The sequence below is a fragment of the Cavia porcellus genome, unplaced genomic scaffold (genome assembly GCF_034190915.1).
Source record: "Cavia porcellus strain 051 isolate PalLab524CR breed Dunkin Hartley unplaced genomic scaffold, mCavPor4.1 scaffold_1, whole genome shotgun sequence".
Classification (NCBI taxonomy): domain Eukaryota; kingdom Metazoa; phylum Chordata; class Mammalia; order Rodentia; family Caviidae; genus Cavia; species Cavia porcellus.
Genome location: NW_026947484.1, coordinates 66,243,921 through 66,265,744, shown reverse-complemented (window position 1 = coordinate 66,265,744; position 21,824 = coordinate 66,243,921). Strand labels below are relative to the sequence as shown.

At 37.4% G+C, this 21,824-nt stretch overlaps 1 long non-coding RNA gene across 2 annotated transcripts in view; it reads left to right on the top strand.

Moving 5' to 3' along the window:
- LOC134476192 (uncharacterized) overlaps nucleotides 1-20,281 on the top strand; it is a 40,962-nt gene extending 20,681 nt beyond the window's left edge. For both annotated transcript variants that reach the window (XR_010047751.1, XR_010047750.1), the window contains 2 exons: nucleotides 16,236-16,363; nucleotides 19,283-20,281. This is a non-coding gene — a long non-coding RNA (uncharacterized LOC134476192). The remainder of the gene's footprint in view (nucleotides 1-16,235; nucleotides 16,364-19,282) is intronic.
- Nucleotides 20,282-21,824: the final 1,543 nt, after the last annotated feature.

The window sequence follows — 21,824 nt, the reverse complement described above, 5'->3', positions numbered from 1 at the left end:
ACCAAGGCAGAGAAGGCAAGGGATTTACCGAGGCCACTAGGCAAGTTTATGTGTCAGTTCCCAGAATAGAAGGTAAAGGTGTCTGGCTCCTGCAGTCTGGGCTTGAGAACACAGCACAGCTCTGAAGAGGTCATTTGATGCTGGGAGGGGAAGCTGAACTGGCAACAGAAGGAAAAGCTTTCAGTGATACCCTTTCCCTCCTCTGAAATCTTTGTGATGAGATCTTCTGATGTCTCCAAACCCACATTAGTTGTGTAATGTAATGAGAAATTGCTGCTGTCATCAAAAGCCTAGCAAGGCAATAATAGATCTTCTTGGAGCATTTCATCGGAGTGGCAATTCTTTTGCAAAAATGGAGGCTTCATGGATGTAATGCACAGAACTGTATAATGGGAAGCAGGGTATCAGAGCCATAGCGTGCCTGCATGCCACTAGTAAGCTGTCACAGTAGGCAAGACAATGCCCTTTTCTGAATCAAATTCTTCATTATGAAAGCAAGCAAATAATCTGTTTTATTCCACCTCTGCATTACTATCAACATATGACAACATTCTATTTTTGATGAAAGGAATTCATTTTAGTCCATATAAATCAGAATGATAGGAAATAGTTTTATTTTATTAAAAGCAACTTAAATATGCCTTCGAGGCACATTTGGCCAAGGCGAAAATCACTTCCAAACATGACTGGTATTTCTATCCCCCTCCTGGAAGACACAGTACCTTAAGTGCAGTACCTTTTCAGCATCAAAGCATGACAGAAATCCCTGGTAACTGGGTACAGGACCATACTGGGTGGCAGAGATGATGTCGTGTCTGTTCATGAAAGGTCCTTCTTCCGAGGGTGGGTATTCATGTCCAGACTCCTCCTCTGGCCATGAATCATGAAGTCATTTCTGTCTTTGCCTCCTCTCAGATAGCTGTCAGACAGGGTCTCTGTTGCTGTGGAATCTAAATTTCTGTCTTTCCAACAGTTTAAGAGAATAATTGTCTTCAAAGATATTCTTCTTTCCCTCTGAACTCTCCAGGAGATAAACAATCTCTAAGAAGAATTTTATATGGCTAAAACAGGAAGAGCTTTTGTTTTTTGTTTTTAAGTAGTGTAAGCTGTGCCAAGCATTGCCTCTAAAGTAAACAAATGCTAAGTGACTGCGCTTGCTTAAAAAGTAAAAAGTAAAACCCAGGAGACAAACACCAGTGAACATCACACTGACACATTTGTAAGAGACAGTTTTATGATCTGTAAGAAAGACAAAATTTTAAGTTGCTCTGGAAAATAATAAAATTGGAGAAGAAAAGAAGTGAGGTGGCTCCAGGACGCAGGAAGGATCTGATGGAGCCTCTCCCTGAAGAGACAGCACACAGTGGGGAAAGAAAGGGCGATCTGTACTTCCTCCCAGTCTCCTGGTCCTGGCTTGGAGAAATGAAGATCAAATCTACAGAGACAAAGTGAAAGCAGGGACTCCAGGGATGTACACCCATGCAACAGGCTGGGGAAGCTGTCTGGGGGTGAGTGGATCCAGTCCACAGGCTTGCTGTCCCCAGGAGAGAGGGGTGGGGTCCCCTGAACCCGGGACTCAGAGCACCCACAGGCTGGCTGCCTTTTAGGGATCCCTATGTTATGCTCCTGGGATCGCTTGGTCAGAGAGTGCCACGGGAGCCATCCATGATCAGGGAGCCTGAGCTGAGGTGAATTTGAAGTCCTAGAACTGTGCTCCTGCCCCAGTTCTACTGCCACTTGCTGGTGACAGCAGCAGAGTAATGGCCAGAGTAGGGACAGCACTTGACTTCAACTCTGCCTTGAAACTATAGACCCTAGAAGAAAAAACGTGTTCCAGATTTCTTTCTTTGTTCTTTTTTTTTTTTTTTTTTTGTGAGTATAAGCATTGTTTTTAGTTTTGGTTTTTTTTCTTTCTTCATTCCTTATTTCTTTCTTCTTCATCAGTTTTCTGGGCCTTGGGAAATCTTCCTTTGTTCTTTTTTTTTTAATTTTATTTAAGAGGAAAAAGAGAAAAACACAACACAAAACAAAGCGGTGTAAGGGTACACATAATACAGAACTACAAAAAAAAAAAAAAAAAACATAACAGTAAGAAATGACCTGTTAATAGATTACATATTATCATTTTGGAAATAGTTGCTCAAATCACAGTATCAAAGAATACAAAGTGGACATTCAAACAGAGAAACTGCAAACAGCTCTGTTCGATGATCCAAAAACATTAATATAGTCAGCTATTTAACACCCCTAAACACACTTGCTGTTATATCCGTTAGAGCTCTTTTTTTCCCCCTCTCTTTTTTAGAACAAAATTTACACATTTTGGATTTTATTACTCCTTAGTTCTTATTACTTTCTTTGGGGGGGGAGAGAATAAAGTCAAATATGGCAAAACAAAGCTGTCAGTCAAAACCAAGGATAGACATAGTACATGATGTAGAACAGAGTACAAGGTTATCAACAATGGTTATCAACATTGTCTCTTGTTTCCTTAAAAAGAATTGTCTATCTCATTAGATATTATAAAGTTGGACAAAACAGTAGAGAACAAGACCAATAAAACTTAGGCATTGTAAACATTACAGGACTTCCAAAGGAGACAATAGTCAAGCCAGAATGGGCATCTTAGTGAATCTTATTGCCTTCAAAGTAGTTGCCTATACCCTCAAACTTGATACTATCGCACAGAATGGAACAGAGTCTAATCAGTCGAAACAAGATAGTGGGAGTATTACAGGACTTCAAAACAAGTTAATAGGAAATCAAAAAGAGTTACTATTATATATCCCAATTTTTTAAATTTTTCCCGTTAATTAAAACAAACATAAGAAATAACTAAATAATTTTTTTAATGAATAAGGGAGAGATTGAGTTAAAACAGGACATAACAATATAACAATAGAAGTCAAAACATGACTGCTTCAGCAACCTAGTGGTTCACCATCAAATAACCCGATTTAATAGTAGTTACCATAGTGTCTGTCTTTTTCCTTGAAATATTTGGATAAAACTTCATATACTCTAGCTTCAAATATTTCCATATCAAGAAGCCCAGAATAAAGCATTTCTAATTAATAAGTGAAAATTTTATAAGGCTTCAAGGCCACATAATGGGGAATCATGATTACCACATATTTTTATATATTTGAATCATTACTTACATTAGGGAAACTATTCGGTATTCACACATGCGAGATTGATTTATTTCACTTATGAGTATGGTCTCAAGCTGCGCCCATTTATTCATAAGTATCTGAATGTGATCCTTCTTTATAGCTGAATAATACTCCATTGTATAGAAATACCACAACTTTTTTATCCATTCCTCAGTTGATGGACACTTAGGTTGTTTCCAAGATCTGGCGATTACAAATTGTGCTGCTATAAACATAGGTGCACATATATCACTGTGGTATGATGCTTTCAGTTCTTCTGGGAATATGCCTAGAAGTGGAATAGCTGGTATAAATGGGATTTCCAATCCCAACTTTTTGAGAAATCTCCAGACAGACCTCCACAAAGGCTGTACCAGTCTACACTCCCACCAACAGTGCAGGAGAGTTCCTTTTTCCCCACAGCCTCTCCAGCATTTGTTGTTGGTTTTCTTGATCCTGGCCATTCTTTCAGGAGTGAGATGGTATCTCAGTGTGGTTTTAATTTGCATTGCTCTAATGACCAATGATGATGAGCATTTTTTCATGCATTTAATTGCCATTTGCATTTCTTCATCTGAGAATTGTGTATTCATATCAGATGCCCATTTTTGGATTGGATCTTTGAATTTTGGAGGTCTGAGTTTTTTTTTAATTCTTTATATGTTTTAAACAAGAGTCCCTTGTCTGAGAGAGAGTTCACTAAAATCTTTTCCCAGTTTGTGGGTTTTCTTTTCACCATGCTGGAGATTTCTTTTGACATGCAGAAACTTTTTAATAAGAAGTGGTCCCAGTTATTGATTCTGGGAACTATTTCCCGTGCGGTTTGAGTCCTGTTCATGAATTCTCTACCTACTCCTATGTCTCCAAGGTTTCTACCCAATTTGTCTTCCAATAGATTTAGTGTTTCTGTTTTAATATTGAGATCTTTGACCCATTTAGATTTTAATTTAGTACATGGTGATAGACATGGGTCTAGCTTTAGTTTTTGGCAAATGGAGAGCCAGTTTTTCCAGCACCATTTATTAAAGAGACTGTCGTTCTTCCAGTGAACCTGCTTGGCTCCTTTATCAAAGATAAGGTGGTTGAGTCTGTTTGTAGTTGTGGTTGTAACTTCTAATCTATTCCATTGATCATCGGCTCTGTTTTGATTCTAATAACATGTTGATTTTACTACTGTTGCTTTGTAGTATAACTTCAAGTCAGGGATTGTGATGCCTCCTGCTTTGTCTTTGATGCTTAGAATTGCCTTTGCGATTCTAGGTCTCTTCTGGTTCCAGATGAAATTTAGGAGTGATTTCTCTAGATCTATAGGGTATGTTGATGGTATTTCTATTGGGATTGCATTGAATCTGTATAACAGTTTTGGGAGAATGGCCATCTTCACAATGTTTGTTCTTCCTATCCATCAGCAAGGGATATCTTTCCATTTTCTGAGATCATCTTCAATTTCCTTTTTCAGTGCATTATAATTTTCACTGTATAAGTCTTTCACTTCTTTCGTAAGAGTAATTCCTAAATATTTCATTTTTTTGCTTGCTAATGTGAATAGTCCAGTTTCTCTTATTTCCCTCTCTGTGATTTTGTTGTTCATGTATAGGAATGCTATTGATTTCTGAGTATTGATTTTGTATCCAGCCACATTACTGAATTTATTTATTGTATCTAAGAGTCTTTCAATGGAGTTTAGGGGGTCTTCTATGTAGAGCATCATGTCATCTGCAAACAATGATAATTTAACTTCTTCTTTTCCTATCTTTACCCCTTTTATTTCTCTCTCTTGCCTAATTGCTCTGGCTAGTACTTCCAGTGCTATATTAAATAGGAGTGGTGATAAAGGACATCCTTGTCTTGTGCCTGATTTTGAAGTAAAGGCTTTGAATTTTTGGCCATTTAGTATGATGCTGGCTGTTGGTTTGTCATAAATGGCCTTTATTATATTGAGGTAAAGACCATCTATTCCAATTTTCTGTAAAGTTTTTATCATGAATAAATGTTGGACCTTATTGAAGGCTTTTTCTGCATCTATAGAAATGATCATGTGATTCTTATTTTTGGCTTTATTGATATGGTGGATTACATTTATTGATTTGCGTATGTTGGACCATCCTTGCATTCCTGGGATGAATCCCACTTGGTCATGGTGTATAATCTTCTTGATGATTTGCTGGATCCTATTTGCCAATATTTTATTGAGGATTTTTGCATCTGTGTTCATTAGGGAGATCGATCTATAGTTCTCTTTTTTAGTTGGATCTTTCTCAGGTTTTGGTACTAGAGTAATATTTACTTCCAGGAATGACTTAGGAAGGATTGCTTCCCTTTCAATTTCATTGAATAGTTTGAGGAGTGTTGGCATTAGGTCTTCTTTGTATTTCTTGTAGAATTCTGCAGTGAATCCATCTGGGCCTGGGCTCTTCTTGGTGGGTAAGGACTTAATTACATTTTCAATTTCATTAACAGAGATTGGGTTATTCAACAGTTTTACATCCTCTTGACCTAGCTTTGGTACTTCATATGCTTCTAAGAATCTGTCTATTTCTTCTGTGTTATCAAACTTTTGAGAGTAGAGGTTTTCGAGATAGGTGTTGATGATCTTCTGTATTTCTATTGGGTCTGTAGTGATTTCACCTTTTTCATTTCTTATTGCATGAATTTGAGCTTTTTCTTCCCTTTTTTTTAATAAGGTTGGCAAGGGGCTTATCGATTTTATTTATTCTTTCAAAGAACCAAGTCTTTGATTCGTTGATTCTTTGGATTGTTTTCTTAGTCTCTATTGCATTGATTTCTGCTCTGATTTTTATAATTTCCTCTCTTCTTTTGGCTTTGGGCTTGACTTGCTCTTCTTTTTCTAGCTGTTTGAGGTGTAGCATCAAGTTATTTATTTGTATTCATTGTATTTTCCTGATGTGGGAACTCAGTGCAATAAATTTTCCTCTCAGGACGGCTTTCATTGCATCCCACAGATTCCGGTAAGTTTTATCTGCATTTTCATTTTCTTTTAGGTATTGTTTAATTTCTTCTTTAATTTCTTCTGTGACCCACTGATTACTCAAGAGTGTGTTATTCAGTTTCCATGTGTTTGCGGGATTTTTGCAGTATCTTTTATCATTAATTTCTAATTTCAGAGCGCTATGATCCGATAACATGCAAGGGATGATTTCAGCTCCTTTGCATTTGTTTAAATATGTTCTGTGAGCTAATATATGGTCTATTTTAGAAAATGATCCATGTACTGCTGAGAAGAATGTGTATTCTGATGTTGTTGGGTGGAACATTCTGTATATGTCTATCAAACCCATTTGTTCACAGGTATGATTCAGTTCTGTTATTTCTTTGCTCATTTTCTGTCTGGTTGATCTGTCCCTTGGTGTCAATGGCGTATTAAGGTCTCCTGTTACAATTGTGTTACTGATAATTTGAGTTTTCATTTCTGTTAATAATTGTTTTATATAACTGGGTGCTCTGGAGTTTGGTGAGTATATATTTAAGAAAGTTATCTCTTCCTCTTGGAGTTTTCCCCTTACGAGTATGTAGTGACCTTCTTTGTCCTTTATGGTCATTGTTGGTTTAAAGTTCACGTTGTCTGCAAACAGAATGGCTACTCCTGCCTTTTTTTGGATTCCTGCTGCATGAAGAATTGTTTTCCATCCTTTGACTTTCAGTCTGTGAGTATCCTTCTGGGTTAGACGGGTTTCCTGTAAACAGCATATGTTTGGATTTTGTTTCTTGATCCATTCTGCTAGTCTGTTTCTTTTGATTGGTGCATTGAGACCATTTACATTAATGGTTATTACTGTTAAATGCTGGTTTATTGTTGACATGTTATCTCTCTGCTGTTGCATCTTTATCTTTCTGTTCTGTTTAATTATTTGCTTTGCTTAGTGGTTTTTTCCTTTGTGTATCTAAACTGTCTTTCAATAATTTTTGCAGGGTTGGTTTGGTGTTCATGAAGTTCTTCAGCTGTTCTTTGTCATGGAAGTATCGTATTTCACCATCTATTTTGAATGATAGTCTTGCAGGATATATCAGTCTAGGTTGGAAATCATTTTGCTTTAGGATCTGGAATACTTCACTCCATGCTCTTCTTGACTTTATTGTTTGTGATGAGAAGTCTGTTGTGATTCTGATAGGTTTTCCTTTATAAGTGATCTTTCTTTTCTCTCTGACAGCTTTTAATAATCTATTCTTGTGTTGGATTTCTGGGATGGTGATTATTATATGTCTGGGTGTAGTTTTATTTTGGTTATGACTATTTGGATTTCTATATGCTTCACTGATCCTGATGTCAGTTTCTGATCTCATGCTTGGGAAATTTTCAGCTATTACTTCTCTAAATATCCTCTTGATATCCTTTATGTTGTCTCCTTCTTTTTCATTAATCCCTATCATTCTTATGTTATTCTTCTTTGCATCGTCTTGCAGTTGTTGAATTGTTGTTTCCTGATTCCTTGTTATTTTTAAAAGATCTTTCCTTTCCTGTTCACTAGCTGCAATCCTGTCTTCAAGGTCTGAAATTCTATCTTCACTTCATTAAGGCAGTTTTTACAACTTTCAGTGGAGTTTTTTATTTCCTGTATATCTCTGTGCATCTGCATTATGTATTCTGTTTGTTTCTTATATTGCTCGTCTAGGGATTCTATCTTTTTGTTTAGTTCCTCCAATTTTTTATCTGTGTTTTCTTTAGATATATTCAGAATCTCTTTCATTTCTTTTATCATTTCTTCTTTTATCTGGGAGATTATTTCGAGTTTGAATTTCTTTAAAGCTTCCTGGATTTGCTTGTCAATTTCAGTAGCTATTGTGTCCGATATATGAGGTGGATGGGATATATTTTTTTCTAAATACATTCCTCCTAGGGTTTCTTGAGATGGGCTGGAGGTTTGAGGTTGTAATTTGGTCTTTCGTTTTGTCATTTTCCTATATTTCTGTGTTTCAAGTGTTATTTGAAAGCTTCCTCAGTATCTGTTGAAAATCCCCTTCTATGTTTGCAGCTACTGAGACTCTGGCACCACGCTACCCCAAGCCATTGTCCTGCAGAACCAATGGCCCTCCTGTTCCTGCTCAGAACTCCGCAGTTCCAGACAGGCTGGGCCTCAGGGACACTGTGTGCCCACCTGTTCCTTGGAAGCTCCACAGTTCTTCAATCGCAGCCGGGTTTGGGTACTCACCACAGGCCGCAGTGCCTCTGGAACCTGCTATCCTCCCCTGCTTGCAGAGATATCCACAGTCCTCCAGACACACGGAGAGGCCGATACAAGCACCCAGATCCACCCAGCTCCTCCTCTGCACGCTGATGGCTAGGCGCGGCAGCAAAACAGGCTGGGCTCAGCTGATAGTGTGGGCCCGCCCACCCGTTGGAAGCTCAGCAGATCTCCAAGTGCAGCCAGGATGGGGAGGCAGATGTAGAGGCCTCTAACCCACTGCTCCACTTCACTGCACCCGGAAGCCTGGGGGGTCCGGATCAGTCTGAGATTTGGGCAGAGTGTGCTGAGCACTCACCACAGGCCGAGGTGCCTCAGGAACCTGCGATCCCTCCCTGCTTGCAGAGATATTCACAATCCTCCAGACACAGGAAGGGGCCGATGCAGCTCTTCATTTGTTCTTTGGTCTTGCTTTTTATCTTTTTCTTTTTTCCTCCTCTCCCCATCATATTCTCTCCTTATTTTTTACCCTTGTATAATCTTTTTCTTTTATTTCTTACCAGTTTTTTTCTCATGTCATAGTTAAGCTTCAAAAATTTTCTCTCGCATTCCCATAGTTCTGTGCCCTGTATCTTTAACAGTATAACCATAAAATTTTGCTGATCTTTTGTTAACTGCTAAATCAGTGTTAATTCTCTTCTATCATTCACAAAGATATAACTGTCACATTTATTATACATTATGTTTGTATCATAAAAGCTAATTGCTTCTCTAGGATTAAGGGTGGTACATAATTGATTCTTACAGTATATTAATATCTAATTTGTCTTGCATGACGCTACTATACCTGATTATTAGCAGAATCACATAATTGTTACTACTTTTCTTTAGACCAACCATTCAGATCTCCTTTGTCATGTTAACAATATGAGAGTACATTCCTGTAGAATGTGGTTGGTGGTCTAACTACACTGAATCTTCTCTTCCCAAATTAACCAAGGTGGTTGGATCTGGGTCTGTGGCAGAGGATTATAGTTAGCCACACCCAAATTTCATCACTGAAAACCAACTAAAGAAATCTCTAAGACTTTGTTGCTAGTAGAGACTATAAATATCCATCAGCCTGCATATAAAATATCTCCCCAAACCCCCAACTCCCTCTGAATTCAATCTCCCACTGGGAGGCACCAAGGGGAAGAATACATTGACCGCAACCTAAATTACTTGAAAGGATAGCAGAGGAGGTTGGAAAACAGCTCAAAGAGATACTCAATAGGGTTAGAAAAAATATAGCTAAACAGATAATGGAATAACCAACAAAGATGCAGGATCTTTAGAAGACACTTATAAAAAGCTACACACACTAAACACAATGATATAAAACCTTAACAACACAATATAAAATAATCTGGGTCCATGAGGTTTCAATCAGAAATCCAGGAGTTTAAAAATTTTAGTGGAAATATGAGCAGCAGAACTAGCCAATGTGAGGAGGAATTTCAGATCTAGAAGACAATGATCCTTTTAAAGATCAGCTACTCAAAGACATCTTACAAATAAGAACATTATGCAAAGATGACTAATCTAAGCATAACTAGAATATGTGAATAAGTCAAGATGAAGCATAAATGGCATAAAAAATCTGCTTATGAAATAATGGCAGAAAACTCCCCAAATTAGAGAAAGAAATAAACATGCACGTAAGTGAGGCATATAGAACCCCAAGTAGCTGTGACCGAAAGAGAACTTTTGTACAAGTCCTTTACAAGGACAAAACTTTAGAGGTTGTTAGAGAAAGGTAACAAATGACATGTAAAGGTAAACCTATTAGAATTACAGCAGATTTTTCTATGCAAATCTTAAAGGCCAGGAGAGTTTGGAGTGAAGTGTTTTAAGCTCTAACAGGTAAGAACTTCCAATCATGACTTATACAAAACTTTCCTTTAAAATTGATGTAGAAATAAAGCATTTCCATGACAAGGTACATGACTATCAAACTAGAGTTACAAAAATTCTCAGGGATATCCTGGAAAGGGACAATGAAGTCCTCGATGCCAATAAGTTAAAAATATATATATATATGTATATATATATATATATATATGTAAGGGGATGAGTAGCTAAGCAAAAGGTAAAAATGAGGAAATCAGCAACAGGAAAATGAATGATCCAATGACAGGAATAAGTCAGTACCTCTCAATCATGACCCTCAGTGTAAATGGTCTCAAGTCCCCTATCAAAAGACAAAGATTGGCAGAATGAATCAAAAACCAAAACCCAACAATGTTCAGTATGCAACAAATATATTCATTTCAAAAAGAAACTCACAAACTAAACATCATAGGATGGAAAAAAAATATTCCTTTCATTGAGAACTCAGAAAAAGGCAGGAGTTGCTATCCTGTTTTCAAAGTGGATTTCAAGCTAAGACTGATCAGAAGAGACATGATCACTACCTATTAGTTCAGCTAACAATTCAACAGGAAGAGTTAACCATTATAAACATATCCTCACCAAATACTGGTGCACTCAACTTCGTAAAACAAACACTAATGGGCATGAAAAATAAGAAAAATAAAAATAGAATCATAGTGAGAGGACCTCAATACCCCACTCTCACAAATGGATCAATCAACCAGAGAGAAAAAAGTCAATGAAATATCAGAGTTGAATCAAATCTTTGAACAAATGCACTTAAAAGATATCTGGAGAGTGTTCTATCCAACAATAGAATACAGATTCCTTTCAGCTGTACATGGATCTTTCTCTAAAGTAGATCTCTAAAGTAGATCATGTATTAGTCCATAAAACATGCTTAAATTAATGAAAAAGTATCAAAATTATCTCTTGCATCTTATCAGATCATAGTGCATTGAAACTGGAAATCAATAGCAAAATAAACCACATAAAGTCTGCAAACACATAGATAATATCCTCTATAATAATCAGTAGATCACAGATGAAATTAAAGAAATTAGATAATTTCTACAATTAATGCTAGTATGAAACCTATGGGATACAATGAAACGAGTCCTAAGAGAGAATAGTGTTGAATTCCCACATTAGAAAAACAGAGTGAGCTCAGATAACCTAATGATCACATTAAGGTGCAAAGAAAATAAGAACAGGCCAAACCCAATTAGCATGAAGATGAAAGCAGTAGTTAATAAAACTGACTAAAAATATAAAGTATAAATTGAAAAGCTTGTTCTTTGAAAAATTAAGATACACAAACTCTTAGCCTGTCTTACCATAATAGGGAATGAAAAGACCCAAATCCGTGCAACTAGAAATGAAAAGGGTGAAATTGCAACTGATTTCTGCCAAAATTCAGAATTTAGCAGTAGCTACCTTGAAAACCTGCACTCTTAATAAAATGGAAAATTCAGAGCAAATGGATAACTTTCTTCATCAGAAGTATCAATGCTGACCCAGGAATATATAAAAATCCTAAATAACTCATTATCATTCAGTGAAATTTAATTAAAAAAACTACCAACTAAGAAAAGCCCAGACCACAAAGGATTTACTGCCAAATTTGATAAGAACTTTAGAGATGATATAACCCCAGTACTCCTCAGACTCCTCAATGAAATCACAACATAAGTACTCCCAAAGGCATTCTTGGAAGCAAGCATTATTCACATTACAAAATCAGAAAAGGACCTAACCAACAAAGAAAATTTTATACCACTCTTGTAAATAGTGCTTGGAAAACTGGCTATCTACATGTTGAAGGCTGAATCTAGGCCCATATCATTCACCATGACTAAGCTAAAATCAAAATGGACAAAGACCTAAACCTTAAAACAGACATAATCTCCTGAGGATAAGATACATAAAACCTTTGAAAATATACGTTTGCACAGCAAAGGAAACCACCAGCAGGCAACTACAGAAGGGAAGATGTTTTTTGCCAGCTACTCCTCAGATAAAGGACTAATACCAACAATATAAAAACTCAAAAAAATTTTGATCACCCAAATTTAAAGACTCAGTAAAGAAATAGGCATCTGGAGTGAATATATACTCTCAGAAGAAGAAATGCAAATAACCAAAAAATACATGAAAAAAAAAGGTTCAACATTGCTGGTAATTCAAGAGATGCAAATTAAAACAACAGTGAGACTCCTTTTCACTACAGAAAGAATGGCCATCATCATGAAATCAACCAATAACAAATGCTAGTGAGTCTGGGGGGAAAAACAAATCCTTCTTCACTGCTGGGTGGGAGTATAAACTGATATAATCACTATAGAAGGAAGTACAGAGATTCCTCAAAAATCTAAAAGTAGAAATTCCATTTGACTCAGCTATTCCCCTTCTAGATATCTTCCCAAAAGAGTTAAAGACGCCATATCATGGTAGCATATACATACTCATATTTTTAGCAGTATAATTCATAATAGCTAAATCTTGGAAAAAGTCTATGTGTCCATCAGCAGAATAGATTAAAAAATGTAATTATATGTAACGTACTACTCAGTCACAAAGAAGGATAATCTTGAATTATTTGTAGGAAAATGAATGCACCTTAAGATCATAATGTTTAGTGAAGTAAGCCATACATAAAAGCTTAAATATTGGGTGTTTTCTTTTATATGGAAACCCAATGTATAAATAAAGTGCAAAATAAAACGCAGTCAATAGAAAAAAATGTAAAACGTTATCTTAATTCATCATGGCCAATGTATCTAAAAGTGTACTTTGATTTTGTAAAATTATTTTATGTGTTTTATATGTTCTTTGGTTTGTAAATCTGTATGATACTTTATAATGACTTGTAAATAAATCTGATTCTAGCAAAAATAGAAAGGGGGTGGAGGAAAGAGGGTAAAAGAATGTAGTTGTTATATACACATACTAGTTCTCTACAATGAATGTAATCATTATGTACTTTAGAAATGTACAGTGGACCCTTGAGTTATGACTCACATGCAACCAGAATTTTATGTTTAACTTGCAACCAAAATCTTGCGTTATGACTTGAATGCTCACTGCTTGAATGCTCGCTGCTTACGCAGGTGTAAACAAAAATTCATGATGACAAAAAAGCATACGTAAGGGTCACTGTGAGCCCAGATATGCAGGTTTGTGGGTATGATTTTGGTCAGTACTTTATGTAATTGCTACAATTATTGTTATCAAAATGGTCCCCAGAAATCTAGAAAAGAAGCAAAGTGAGGAAGGGAGGGTAAAGAAGCAATCACAATCTAACAGGAGGAAATTATGGTGAAATAGGAGAATGGCATTCACATGACCAATCTCACCAGCATGTCCACCATGCTGAAATCCACCATCTCAATAATCATACAGAGAAAAGATTTTCATGAGGAAGCTAGTGTTGCTAAAGGTTTTACTCAAGTTAGTCTTCAGCAACAGTGTTAAATGAGGTGGAAAGGCCATTAGTATGAATAAACAAAAAGCAGAAGGCAGGTTATAGCATATCTGAGCCTATAATTTGTGAAAAATCTAGTTATAAATGCAGCTCTCATAAAGGAAAATCCATCAGTGAGTGATAATGGTGAAACATGTCATGCTTATTAGGGGAAGTTTCACAATTTTAAAGTGAGAACTGGGGTTCATAGTGTAACTAGGCATGGTGAAGTGACCAGTGCTGATAAAAGGGCTGCTGAAAATTACATACACTACTTTGCAATGATGACACAGAGAAATGACTTTGCTCTCATTAAGTTTTCAATGGTGATGAAACTGGCCTTTTCTGGAAGAAAATGCCCAGGGTAATACACATTACCCAGGAAGAGAAGAAAATACCAAGCCACAAGCCTCTAAAGGACAGGCTAACTTTACTGCTATGTGCCAATGAGAGTGGTGACCTCAGGATAAAGCCCCTCCTGGTTTATCACTCTGAGACCTCGAGTTTTCAGAAAAAATAAAATCATGAAGAATAGGCCAGGGGTCATGTGAAGAACTTATGCAAAAGCCTGGGAAACAAGAGTACACTTTCTTGAGTGGATCAGGGAGGCTTTCTGTCCTACTGTTATGAAATATCTAGAGGACAAAGGTTTACCACTCAAGGCTCTCCTCATCATGCTCCTGCTCATCCATGACACTTGGAAAAAGAATTGGCTGAAGAAATCTTGTAACTCTTGGTTAAATTTCTCCCTTCTAATATAACCCCTCAATTGCAGCCTACGGACCAGTAAGTTATAGCTAACTTTAAGAAATTATACACCACTGAATTGTTCCTGAAGTGCTTCCAAAGGGTTTTGGGTACAGTTTAACACTTAAAGGGCTCTGGAAGGAATGTTACAATGTCTTTTCACGTGTGGGGTTAATTTGAGATATTCTGGGCCATGTTTCTCTAAGGACACTGAGATCAGCCTGGAAGACAGTATAGCCTAAAGTTATATAGAAGAGAGGCTTTGAAAGCTGTGTAGAGCAACTTGCATCTTCAATTTACTCTGTAGTTGGTGACACTGTCTCTATATAAGCATGCATAGGGTTGCAGGTAGACCAGTGCTAATGTTGATGAATGGGTGCAGGAACACTCAGGAATTGTCTACAGAGGAATTTCAGAAACTTCTGGCTGTAGCAACACAGAATGCCAGCTAAAAATTTTTCTGAAGAAGAGGGGGATCAACAAGCAGTGTAGCAAAGTTCTAAAATAAAGAAAATGTTGAAAAAAATGGACAGATCCACAAACATTTGTAGAGAAGACCCATTCAGAAAAAATCTTTGTATTCACTTGCTTAATGACAGGGTCAGGATATACTACAGAACAGTGTTGAAGAAAAGAAGAAGCAGATAACTTCAGTATCTTGGTTACTTTTCTCTTATTGCTGAGAAAAAATAGCCAATGCCCAAAGTTAAGGAAAGAAAGGTTTATTTAGCTCATAGTTTGTGGAGGTTTCAGTCCATTATCTGCTGGGTCCAAGGCATGGTGGCACATGGCAGAGGAGCAACATTTCATGACAATTGGACAGCAAAAGCAGCAAGGGCAAAAGGAGAAGAGTGCAGGGAGAAGACTCTCTCTGTCCCCTATATTGCATGTAGGCCACACCTACCTGGGTGTATCACTCATACCTATAATTCCAGCATTGTATCATTAATCATTCATGAGCTCTAGAAGTCTGCCCCCATGATCACATGAGGCTTTGGGGAAACATCTAGACACAAACCATAACACTTAGACCAGTTTATAGTTCTCAAAACATTCAAATCTAATGAGCCAGAAGCAGGTTCTAGGGGGCTACAGACTCTCCCAAGGCGAGAGAGGACCCCAAACAGCCAGATCCTTGATGTTCTTATGGAAGAGGACTCTATTTCCAAACAATAACCACCTTCCCTTTCATCCTCCCTTCCTGAAAGCCAAAGATGTGAATTTGAATGTCAAGTACAGCATGAAATTATTGTTTCTGGTAAACTAGGCACCTTTTGTAACTTTTTAGTGAATACACTAGGAAAATTATTGGTGTTTCTGGTAAATTATGTACATTATACAATCCTTTTTTAATATGAAGTAGTTAAGACATCCTTTGGGAGGTTCATATTCCATTATGAGTATTTCCACAATTCTTATGGGAAAAATAGTCTTGACTTAACCACTAAATTGAGTTACAACCAGCCTTAAGAAACAAATTGAGTTTGTAAGTCAAGGGTCCTCTATACTAATAAAAGTTGAAAATGAAGAAAAAAAGTTGTTTATTCCATACATGATATTGTTTAAGTATGCTTAAAATGAAGATAAACAATGAAATTATATATTTTAACCACTTACAATTCAATCTTTTAGAGAACACTTTTTATTCTGTGTATTTCATTTTAGACTTCATATATACTATTACTAGTATCAACATTAAAAATGGCTAACCTTTATTGCTTATTTGTTGAAAAGCATGACAGAAATCTAATTTATCCTTTATGTAGAGGTCAAGTGAATAAGATAATCTTTCATATTTTATCTTTGTCTATTCAGGTATAAGACCTAGGATGATTGCATGTCTTGTCTATTGGGAATAGTGTTGCAATAAATATGAATCTGCACACATCTTTGCTGACCTCAGTTCCTCTGGATAAATACCCAGATGGTGTAGCTGAATCAAGGTAATTCTATTTTTAGTTATTGTGCAGAACATCCATAATGGTTTCTATAGGGGCTGTGTTAATTTACACTCCCACCAGTAGAGCTTGTGTAAGGTTTTCTTTTTATCTACTAGTCACTGGCATTAGTTTTTTTTGGTTTTTCTTTTTGGTGACTTTAACTGAGGTGAGATGGAATCATGGTTTTAATTTGCATTTCCCTGCTTAAAATATGGACCATTTTTTCATATATTTGTTGACCATTTGTATTTCTTTTAGAAAAGAAATAGATGGGTAGATAGAGCTTCCCTGTACACTACTCTGCCACAGAGAAGAACCAGGGAAACAAAGAAAACTCCTTTATTTTTAGGAGAGTAATTGAGGGAGAACTCCAGATTAGCAAAGAAGTCACAGGAACCTGAAGAAGAGTGCTAGAAAGGCAGTCTAGAGAAAGGAATGAATTAAGCTGCAACCTCAACACTGGCTCTCTGGGGAGGAGGGGCTGGCAAGAGGCTCACTCCTCCTGGGAAGAGGTTAGCAGCAAAATGCCAGAAACTCTCCCATAGTCGTCTCAGGGTTTTAATCCAGTCAGTAGCTAGTCTAGTAGTAGTAGCTGGTCTAAGAGTAACTTCTCTACTCCAAAGAGGGAACCCGCATTAGGTCTTTCCAAATCCAAACTCACATTGCTATGACAGACATTTCTAGATGCCATCCTGACTCAGGGACTGACATCTGTCTCCCTCATCTCTTAAGTGTCAAAGACAGCTGCCTCACACTCTTCATTTTCAGGCATAGTGGTTGCTACAGCTACAAGCCCAAGGACTGTCTGTGCTCACCTGGTGGGAAAGAGGAAATGTCTTTTTAATGAGGGAATGAGGGAAAGTCTTTCAGGGAAAAGTTCTGGGTTCTAAAGATCCAGGAATGTGGCGTTAGTGCCCCAAACATTGGTACCACCTTTATTTGTACTGTGGGAATAAGGAAAGACCTCTTTTCACTCAATAGCTATTTGGGACACAATCCCTCAAAGCACTCAAGCATAACTACTGAGACTCGGGAAAGGTCTCATCCATGGCCTACAGCTTCAGAAGTATAACTACCAATATAAATCTAAGGCATATTAACACTTTCCCCATGTGACTGAGGGACATTATGGCTACGTAACTTTTTGGAATTTTTTTCTTTATTTCCCTGTTTCCTGGCTACCATGATGTTTCTGCCTGTGATTTAGCTAACCATTGACTGAAACCTCTGACACTATGGGCCAAAATAAACATTTCTAATTTAAATTGTGCATGTCAGATATTTTGATCCAGTAATAGAAATGTGACTGGTACAGGAAATCAGTACCAGAGAAGTATATTGATTGGTGTGACTATATATAACGATGGCTTCAGAAGCCTTTGGAATTGTCTAATGGGAGGAGTTTGGAAAATTTGAAGTGGGCTAAAGAAAACCTCATGTGTTCTAAACAGAGGTTTATGGGTGGTTCTTACTGGGTTCCAAAACTAGGATGCTTACAGGAAGGTAAATAGTAAAGACTATATTCATAAGGGTTCACATAGGAATGAGGACTCCTGGACCAAGAATGTTACATTCTGGAAATGGACTTGTCTAAATTTTGTCTATTTCCCAAGACTCTGTATTAGATTGAATTTAAAGGTAACAGACTAACTTATCTGGGGGATGAAATTTCAAGACAGTACAACATTCAGGCTGTGGCATGAGTATCTGGCTACTTTCAGTGAGATTTCAGTGAGAATTAGAAACAAACATCGAAGTAGAAAGATTTGAAGACCTTACAGTTTGGCTAGAAAAAAAGCATGTGTAAAGTTGGGGTAAAGATTGTGGTGGTTAAAAAAAAAAAATCCAAGAGCTTTGAATCTGGACAAAATGCCTTGAGAACATCTCAGAAAACAACCAAAATTAAAGATGTAAAAATGTAAACATCTTTGAAATACTTTAGGAAGAGAGCCTCAAGGGGCCCTGCTTGCTGAAGACTCCATAGAGGCCACTCTAAGGCCACAGAAGCCATGGTCCAAGGGGGCCCAGCCACTGCTCAAACTGATGGCAGACCTGGGCATCAGCCCCATAATGCTCATTTTCCTGGAAAGCAGAATATAAGAATCAAAGGGTCATGGGGACTTTCCTGATATTTCAAAGAAGACCTGGGAAGCCAAACAAAGTGTGACAAGGTTAGAATCCTTGCAGAAAACTCAGGAGCAAATGCTGTGTGAAGCTGCACTGGAGGCTGTAGGAGGATGGAGATACTGGGAAGGGGGAGCATCACAGGCCCTGAGCAGAACCAGCCCAAGTGAGAGACTGTGTGTGCTGAAATCAGCTCAGCTAGAGGGATGGGCTATCAAAGCCCTGAGGAATTTATGTTACCATCACATGCCCCAGGTGCTGGAGATGGCATTACAGGATTTAATTTTGTCCTGCTGAGTTTTACTCTTTGTTTGATCCTGTTCCTTCATATGACCCTATTCCTTCCTTTTGGAATGGTAATGTTTACTCTGTGCCATTGTACTTTGGAAGTGTGTAACTGCTGCCTTGGTTACTTTTCTCTCATTGCTGGGACAAAACACTGGACAGCCAAAATGAAGGGAGGAAAGGTTTATTTAGCTCACTGTTTGTGGAGGTTTCGGTCTATAATCAGCTAGCTCCAAGGCAGGGTAACATGACACAGGGGCAACAGTTCAAGGCAGCAGCCAGAGCAAAAAGGGGTAAACAAGCCTCTTCTTTCTTATATTGTACCAAGGCCACCACCACCCTTCCAGGGAGGATGCAGCACTTACAAAATCTCTGTGCCCTCCTCTTGCTCAGGATGAAGCTATTTACAAAGTGTGGATCCTGGCTCCCTGGTGAGTCTCTCAGGTAAACTTCTAAACTTCTCAAGTTGACACAATGTATCCACCATAACACTTGCTTTCTGATTTTTTACAGGCGCTTACAGTTAAGAGTATATCTGGATTCTCAAAGAATATGGTGGACTTGGACCTTTGAGCTATGCTGGGATTTTTTTACAATTTTGAGATCTTGAAGAAGAATTAAATACCTTTGCAGTCTGAAATGGACAAAAGTCGGTATGGACCAGGGATGAAATATTATTGTTTAAAGATAAAGGGTTCTCTAAGACTCATACTGATCTCCAGTATAGCAGAGCACAGCAGTAGGTCCTAGAGATGTGACTGGATCAAGCAGAGGTGACTTAATCCATTAATTAGTTCATTAGCTGACTGGGTTGTTAGGAGGTGGGGCCTAACTGGAGGGAGTAGGGTAGGGTGTGTGTCTTTGAAGGCTCTTTGAAGAGCTCCTCTCTGCTTCTTGATTCTCATGGTAAAGGATTTCGCTCACCATGCTCTTCAGAAATGATATTTATGACAGTCAGCTGACCATGGACTAACACCTCTAAAATCATGGACCAAAATAAATCTTTATTTCCCTATATAGTGTGTGTCAGATGCTTATCCTCACAAATAGATAAGCATATATCATATCAAATCTGATAAAACCAAATACCTGTACATGACACATTTGAGCTCACTGTAATGCTACCCAAGTGACCCTTTATGTCCCATCTAGCCCAAAGAAACAAACAAACAAAAAAAAATTAAAGAAAATTCCTTTCCTAAAATCTGCATAAAACTGGAAGAGGTGGCTGTGGTGCTGCATGATCAGACAGCAATTAGTGCCACACGAGCAGGAAACCCTGAAGGAAAAGAGAAAACTTCTAAAGTAGACTCTAGTTTGAAGGAAATTATGAAATTTCTGTAAAGGAATTCAAAATAATGATCAAGCAAACTCAGTGAGATGCAAGTGAATACAGATAGACAGTACTGAGAAAATGAGAAAATCATTTTAAGATATGAATAAAAAATTCACTATGGAGATAAATAAAGAGTCATAAATCCTGGAGCTAAAATCTTCAGTGACTAAACAATGGGAGGCCTCCATGACTCAAACAAACAAAAGAAACGATTTCTGAACCTTAGGACAGGTCTTTGGAGTTAACACACTTGGAAGCAATAAAAAGTGACCAGGTGTTGCTGTACATACATGTAACCCAATACTCTGGGAAGCTGAGGATGGGATCGTGAGTTCAAGTGTAGCTCGGGCAACTTAGTGAGTTAGACCCTGTCTCGAAGGAAGAAAAGAGACCTGGGGATGTAACACAGCTTGCCCTGTGTTTAGTTAGTAAAATTTAAAAGAAGTAAAGCAATGAAATTAAAAACTAAAAAAACAAACAAGGCTGTAAGACTTATTGGGTATCATTAAGTGAAAAAAGTATTTGTACCATGGTAATTCCAGAAGGGAAAGGGGAGAAGCATTAAAAGTCATTTAATGAAATAATAGTTTAATTTAAAACAGTGCAAATTTTCAAAGTGATACTGACACCTGGATATAGGCAGATCAAAGAAATCCCATTAGAGTCAAACAACAAAGAATATCATGAAGGCATATTATACTAAAATTTTCAAAAGACAAAGAGAATTCTAAAAACAGAAAAGTATCAAGTCACATATGAGGAGATGCCCCTTGGACTTAGAGCAGATTTCTTAATAGAAACTTTAATAAGCCAGAAGAGAATGAGATGATACAAGCAGAGTTCCAAAGCAGGAAAACCTGTCAGCCAGTAGTACCCTGCCCAGCTCAGTTATCCTTCAGAAATGAAGAAATAAAGCTTTTCTCCAGATAAGCATAACCTAAGGGAATTTATCACCTCTAGTCTGAACCTGAAAGAAATACTTAAGGGGGTCCTACACTAGAAACAAAAGGATGATAACCACCAGTGATGAAAACATATGAAGGTATAAAACTGTCTGCAAAAAAACATGTGGGGGGACAAAATAATGAGACCTTTACATGACAGAAAATAGCTAAGTCACAAAGCAAACAAGAAAGTTGGTAAAGAATAAAAAATGTACAAAATAAGCAGAAAATAATATAAAATTGACAGGAAGAAGTTCATGCCTATTAACAAAAACCTTAAATATAAATGGATTAAATTTACTGATCAAAGTCATAGATGGGCTGAGTGGATGAAAAAGTGAGACCAGCTCTATCCTGTCTACTCTGCAGATACAGGAAGGGGATCTGGAGACAGGAGAAGATGGGAGATTAGGGAGGGAAAGGAGAGGTGAGAGGAGTCAAGATGCAAGATGTATATGTACTAGGTCCCTGTTTTGAATGTATTTATTATGTGTTACACATATATACTAATAAAAATACTTCTAGTGAGAAAAAAACGCAGCTAATAAAATGTACTCTCTAAATATCTCAGCAAATATGACAATGATACGAAAATTCTATATAGGGCCTGTAAGAAGCATACAGCTATAGTATATTGCTGGTAAAGACACATGTAGATGGAAGGTAAAGGGCTGGAAAAAGAAAAGATACACTACACAAGTGGAAACTAAAAGCCAGCAGCAGGAAGAGCTAACCTCATAGCAGGTAAGGCAGACTTCAAGTAAAACATTTAAAT